The sequence below is a fragment of the Gasterosteus aculeatus genome, unplaced genomic scaffold, assembly GCF_964276395.1.
Source record: "Gasterosteus aculeatus unplaced genomic scaffold, fGasAcu3.hap1.1 HAP1_SCAFFOLD_25, whole genome shotgun sequence".
Lineage (NCBI taxonomy): Eukaryota > Metazoa > Chordata > Actinopteri > Perciformes > Gasterosteidae > Gasterosteus > Gasterosteus aculeatus.
Genome location: NW_027554884.1, coordinates 380,001 through 387,500, shown reverse-complemented (window position 1 = coordinate 387,500; position 7,500 = coordinate 380,001).

Genomic DNA, 7,500 nt, shown 5'->3' with positions numbered 1-7,500 from the left:
CCGGAACGAGGCTCCGGTTCGTTCACCCTCGCCACTGTCCGAGGGCGTCCGAAAATACTGAGGTCTGAGTCGGATCCAAAACGCACAAACGTCGGTCCTCACTCCTGGAGGCCTATGTTTCTAAAAACCAGGTTTCTGAAATCTGCGACCTGGTGGCCCAGTGATGTCGGCTACAACTTTTTTTTTCCAGTCCGCTCAAAATTCTCCAGGCATTTTCTGAGCTTTCCTTCACATAGTCCGACTTTTACTTAGTTTCTGACGGAGCCAAAAAAGTCCGGGTTTTTTTGCCCTCCTTATCGTCCCGACTGGAAACTTTAACTTCGTATTTTAAGTCAGAAAATTAAAGTCCTTTTCATCCAGGAGACCGACCCTTCCTGCAAAGCGTCCCAAATGGTCCTTCGTCGTCGGATATCTGTCGGGAAATACCGCTCTATGGAACTGTTTATTTCATCCATCCACTGCACCTGCTGTTCTGACATCAGCATCCGAGAATAGTGTCCCGTACTGGGACATGGTCTGGCATATCCCGCTCTCTGGAACTCTGTATTCATCCATGCGTTACACCTGCTGTTCTGACATCAGCATCCGAGAATAGTGTGCCGTTATGGGACATGGTCTGGGATCTCCTGCTCTATGGAACTGTTTACTTCATCCATCCACTGCACCTGCTGTTCTGCCATCAGTGTCCGACAATAGCGCTTCATCATCGGATAACTGCCGTGAGATACCGCTCTCTGGAACTGTTTCTTTCATCCATCCACCGCACCTGCTGTTCTGCCATCAGTGTCCGACAACAGCGCTTCTTCATCGGATATCAGCCGGGATCTCACGCTCTCTGGAACTGTTTATTTCATCCATCCACCGCACCTGCTGTTCTGACATCAGCATCCGAGAATAGTGGCCCGTACTGGGACATGGTCTGGGATCTCCCGCTCCATGGAACTGTGTTCTGTTTATTTCCTTCATCCACTGCACCTGCTGTTCTGACATCAGCATCCGAGAATAGTGTCCCGTACTGGGACATGGTCAGGGATCTCCCGCTCCATGGAACTGTGTTCTGTTTATTTCCTTCATCCACTGCACCTGCTGTTCTGACATCAGCATCCGAGAATAGTGTCCCGTACTGGGACATGGTCAGGGATCTCCCGCTGTCTGGAACTGTGTATTCATCCATCCAGTGCACCTGCCGTTCTGCCATCAGTGTCCGAGAACAGTGCTTCTTCATCGGATATCAGCCGGGATCTCACGCTCTCTGGAACTGTTTATTTCATCCATCCAGTGCACCTGCCGTTCTGCCATCAGTGTCCGAGAACAGTGCTTCTTCATCGGATATCAGCCGGGATCTCACGCTCTCTGGAACTGTTTAATTCATCCATCCACTGCACCTGCTGTTCTGCCATCAGTGTCCGACAATAGCGCTTCTTCATCGGATATCAGCCGGGATCTCACGCTCTCTGGAACTGTTTATTTCATCCACCGCACCTGCTGTTCTGCCATCAGTGTCCGACAACAGCGCTTCATCATCGGATAGCTGCCGTGAAATACCGCTCTCTGGATCTGCTCTGTTCTGGCAGGTAATCAGGGAGATTTTAAGTAGATGAGTGTCCGGGAATAGTGCACTGCACTCGGGCAGGTCACGCCGCGTAACCCGCCCCGTATCCCGGTTCCCGAACCCGCTTTTCCGCCCAAAGTTGTCCGAAGATGCTTAGGCCCAGCTGGGGAACGCTCCCCACGAAGCCCGGGTCTCAGCCCTGGAGCCCTGTGTTTCCGAAAACCAGGTTTCTGAAATCTGCGACCTGGTGGCCCAGTGATGTCAGCTGGAACTTTTTTTTTCCGGTCCGCTCAAAATTCTCCAGGGGATTTTAGGGCTTTGCGCCACATATTCCGACTTTTACTTAGTTTCTGACGGAGCCAAAAAAGTCCGGGTTTTTTTGCCCTCCTTATCGTCCCGACTGGAAACTTTAACTTTTTTTTTTAAGTCAGAAAATTAAAGTCTTTTTCATCCAGGAGACCGACCCTTCCTTCAAAGTGTCCCATACAGTGCTTCGTCATCGGACATCGGCCGGGATCTCACGCTCTCTGGAACTGTTTATTTCATCCATCCACTGCACCTGCTGTTCTGACATCAGCATCCGAGAATAGTGTCCCGTACTGGGACATGGTCTGGGTTCTGCCGCTCTCTGGAACTCTGTATTCATCCATGCGGTACACCTGCTGTTCTGCCATCAGTGTCCGTGAACAGTGATTCTTCATCGGATATCAGCCGGGATCTCACGCTCTCTGGAACTGTTTAATTCATCCATCCACTGCACCTGCTGTTCTGACATCAGCATCCGAGAATAGTGTCCCGTACTGGGACATGGTCTGGGATATCCCGCTCTCTGGAACTATGTTCTGATTATTTCCTTCATCCACTGCACCTGCTGTTCTGACATCAGCATCCGAGAATAGTGTCCCGTACTGGGACATGGTCTGGGATCTCCCGCTCTCTGGAACTATGTTCTGATTATTTCCTTCATCCACTGCACCTGCTGTTCTGACATCAGCATCCGAGAATAGTGTCCCGTACTGGGACATGGTCAGGGATCTCCCACTGTCTGGAACTGTGTATTCATCCATCCGCTGCACCTGCTGTTCAGCCATCAGTGTCCGTGAACAGTGCTTCTTCATCGGATATCAGCCGGGATCTCACGCTCTCTGGAACTGTTTATTTCATCCATCCACTGCACCTGCTGTTCTGACATCAGCATCCGAGAATAGTGTCCCGTACTGGGACATGGTCTGGCATATCCCCCTCTCTGGAACTATGTTCTGTTCATTTCCTTCATCCAGTGCAACTGCTGTTCTGCCATCAGTGTCCGACAATAGCGCTTCATCATCGGATATCTGCCGTGAAATACCGCTCTCTGGATCTGCTCTGTTCTGGCAGGTAATCAGGGAGATTTTAAGTAGATGAGTGTCCGGGAATAGTGGGCCGTTCTGGGACTTGGTCTGGGATATCACACTCTCTGGAACTATGTTCTGTTTATTTCCTTCATCCAGTGCACCTGCTGTTCTGCCATCAGTGTCCGACAATAGCGCGCCGTTCTGGGACTTGGTCTGGGATATCACGCTCTCTGGAACTATGTTCTGTTTATTTTCTTCATCCAGTGCACCTGCTGTTCTGCCATCAGTGTCCGACAATAGCGCGCCGTTCTGGGACTTGGTCTGGGATATCCCGCTCTCTGGAACTATGTTCTGTTAATTTCCTTCATCCAGTGCACCTGCTGTTCTGCCATCAGTGTCCGACAATAGCGCTTCATCATCGGATATCTGTCGTGAAATACCGCTCTCTGGAACTGTGTATTAGTCCGTCCGCTGCACCTGCTGTTCTGACATCAGCATCCGAGAATAGTGCGCCGTTCTGGGACATGGTCTGGTCTCTGCCGCTCTCTGGAACTCTGTATTCATCCATGCGTTACACCTGCTGTTCTGACATCAGCATCCGAGAATAGTGTCCCGTACAGGGACATGGTCTGGTCTCTGCCGCTCTCTGGAACTCTGTATTCATCCATGCGTTACACCTGCTGTTCTGACATCAGCATCCGAGAATAGTGTCCCGTTCTGGGACATGGTCTGGTCTCTGCCGCTCTCTGGAACTCTGTATTCATCCATGCGTTACACCTGCTGTTCTGACATCAGCATCCGAGAATAGTGTCCCGTTCTGGGACATGGTCTGGTCTCTGCCGCTCTCTGGAACTCTGTATTCATCCATGCGTTACACCTGCTGTTCTGACATCAGCATCCGAGAATAGTGTCCCGTACAGGGACATGGTCTGGTCTCTGCCGCTCTCTGGAACTCTGTATTCATCCATGCGTTACACCTGCTGTTCTGACATCAGCATCCGAGAATAGTGTCCCGTTCTGGGACATGGTCTGGTCTCTGCCGCTCTCTGGAACTCTGTATTCATCCATGCGTTACACCTGCTGTTCTGACATCAGCATCCGAGAATAGTGTCCCGTTCTGGGACATGGTCTGGTCTCTGCCGCTCTCTGGAACTCTGTATTCATCCATGCGTTACACCTGCTGTTCTGACATCAGCATCCGAGAATAGTGTCCCGTTCTGGGACATGGTCTGGGTTCTGCCGCTCTATGGAACTGTGTGTTCATCCGTCCACTGCACCTGCTGTTCTGCCATCAGCATCCGAGAATAGTGCCCCGTACTGGGACATCAGCCAGGACGCACCGCCGTCATCTCGTTCGTTCGCTCAGTCATCCATCCACGAAAGCTACCGATCAGCCACAGTGCCCGGAATGATGCCTCCTGCCGGGGTAGCGTCCGCTTGCTCCCCGACAGCCAGTTCTGCATGAGGCTCCGGTTCTTCCACCCCCGCCACTGTCCGAGGGTGTCCGAAAATACTGAGGTCTGAGTCGGATCCGAACCGCACAAACGCCGGTCTTCACGACTGGAGGCCTATGTTTCTAAAAACCGGGTTTCAGGAATCTGCGACCTGGTGGCCCAGTGATGTCGGCTGGAACTTTTTTTTTCCGGTCCGCTCAAAATTCTCCAGGCATTTTCTGAGCTTTCCTTCACATAGTCCGACTTTTACTTAGTTTCTGACGGAGCCAAAAAAGTCCGGGTTTTTTTGCCCTCCTTATCGTCCCGACTGGAAACTTTAACTCCGTATTTTAAGTCAGAAAATTAAAGTTCTTTTCATCCAGGAGACCGACCCTTCCTTCAAAGTGTCCCATGCAGTGCTTCGTCATCGGACATCGGCCGGGATCTCCCGCTCTCTGGAACTGTGTATTCATCCATGCGGTACACCTGCTGTTCTGCCATCACTGTCCGGGAATAGTGTGTCTTTCTGGGACTTGGTCTGGGTTCTTCCGCTCTCTGGAGCTCTTTATTCATCCATGCGGTACACCTGCTGGTCTGCCATCACTGTCCGGGAATAGTGTGTCGTTCTGGGACTTGGTCTGGGTTCTGCCGCTCTCTGGAGCTCTTTATTCATCCATGCGGTACACCTGCTGTTCTGCCATCACTGTCCGGGAATAGTGTGTCGTTCTGGGACTTGGTCTGGGTTCTGCCGCTCTCTGGAGCTCTTTATTCATCCATGCGGTACACCTGCTGGTCTGCCATCACTGTCCGGGAATAGTGTGTCGTTCTGGGACTTGGTCTGGGTTCTGCCGCTCTCTGGAGCTCTTTATTCATCCATGCGGTACACCTGCTGTTCTGCCATCACTGTCCGGGAATAGTGTGTCGTTCTGGGACTTGGTCTGGGTTCTGCCGCTCTCTGGAGCTCTTTATTCATCCATGCGGTACACCTGCTGTTCTGCCATCACTGTCCGGGAACAGTGTGCCGTTCTGGGTCATGGTCTGGGATATCACGCTCTCTGGAACTCTTTATTCATCCATGCGGTACACCTGCTGGTCTGCCATCACTGTCCGGGAATAGTGTGTCGTTCTGGGACTTGGTCTGGTCTCTGCCGCTCTCTGGAACTCTTTATTCATCCATGCGGTACACCTGCTGTTCTGCCATCACTGTCCGGGAACAGTGTGCCGTTCTGGGTCATGGTCTGGGATATCACGCTCTCTGGAGCTCTTTATTCATCCATGCGGTACACCTGCTGTTCTGCCATCACTGTCCGGGAATAGTGTGTCGTTCTGGGACTTGGTCTGGGTTCTGCCGCTCTCTGGAGCTCTTTATTCATCCATGCGGTACACCTGCTGGTCTGCCATCACTGTCCGGGAACAGTGTGCCGTTCTGGGACTTGGTCTGGTCTCTGCCGCTCTCTGGAGCTGTTATTTTCCTCCATGCGGTACACCCACTGCTCTGCCATCACTGTCCGAAAATAGTGCTCCGAAATCGGGTAAGTCGCGCGGGGGGCCACCCCTGTATCTCGGCTCCAGGAGCGTCTTTCCGCCCGGGGCCTGGCCCACTATGCTTAGGTCCAGCTGGGGAACGCTCCCCCCGAAGCTCGGGGCCCTGTCCTGGAGATCTCTGTTTCCGAAAACCAGGTTTCTGAAATCTGCGACCTGGTGGCCCAGTGATGTGAGCTAAAAAAAAATTTATCGAAGCGATCTAAAAAAGCCCAGGCATTTTCTGGGCTTTCCTTCACATATTCCGACTTTTACTTAGTTTCTGACGGAGCCAAAAAAGTCCGGGTTTTTTTCGCTCCACATAGTCCCGACTGGAAACTTTAACTTTTTTTTTTTTCCATTATTTCACCCGCGGAGGTCCGCAAACACCTCCAGGGGCCCACAACGGCCGAATTAAGCCAGGAAAAAGACACCAGAACCCGGATCTCTCTACCAGACACCCCCAGAGCCCGGAACACGGACCCAAACACCTCCAGAGGCCCACAACGGCCGAATTGGACCCGGAAAAAGACGCCAGAACCCGGACCCGGTCCCGGATCACCCCGGTACACCCGCGGAGGTCCGCAAACACCTCCAGAGGCCCACAACGGCCGAATTGGACCCGGAAAAAGACGCCAGAACCCGGATCTCTTTACCAGACACCCCCAGAGCCCGGAACTCGGACCCAAACACCTCCAGAGGCCCACAACGGCCGAATTGGACCCGGAAAAAGACGCCAGAACCCGGATCTCTTTGCCAGACACCCCCAGAGCCCGGAACTCGGACCCAAACACCTCCAGAGGCCCACAACGGCCGAATTGAACCCGGAAAAAGACGCCAGAACCCGGATCTCTTTACCAGACACCCCCAGAGCCCGGAACTCGGACCCAAACACCTCCAGAGGCCCACAACGGCCGAATTGGACCCGGAAAAAGACGCCAGAACCCGGATCTCTTTACCAGACACCCCCAGAGCCCGGAACACGGACCCAAACACCTCCAGAGGCCCACAACGGCCGAATTGGACCCGGAAAAAGACGCCAGAACCCGGATCTCTTTACCAGACACCCCCAGAGCCCGGATGAGCTCCACAAACACCTCCAGAGGCCCACAACGGCCGAATTGGACCCGGAAAAAGACGCCAGAACCCGGATCTCTTTACCAGACACCCCCAGAGCCCGGATGAGCTCCACTAACACCTCCAGAGGCCCACAACGGCCGAATTGGACCCGGAAAAAGACGCCAGAACCCGGATCTCTTTACCAGACACCCCCAGAGCCCGGAACTCGGACCCAAACACCTCCAGAGGCCCACAACGGCCGAATTGAACCCGGAAAAAGACGCCAGAACCCGGATCTCTTTACCAAACACCCCCAGAGCCCGGATGAGCTCCACAAACACCTCCAGAGGCCCACAACGGCCGAATTGAACCCGGAAAAGGACGCCAGAGCCCGGGTTCCGCTCCATGCCGCACACCACACCTGCAATACCGACCTCTCCCACCGGAGGGAGACAGAGGGCGCCTTCCACCCTGACTGCTGCCCGGGTGAGAGACACTATTCCTGGGGGGACTCTTTATCAGACTCCCCTTAACTAAAAGGGACTGCTGCCCGGGAAAGAGACACTATTCCTGGGGGGGGCCTTCTACCAGACCCCCCTGC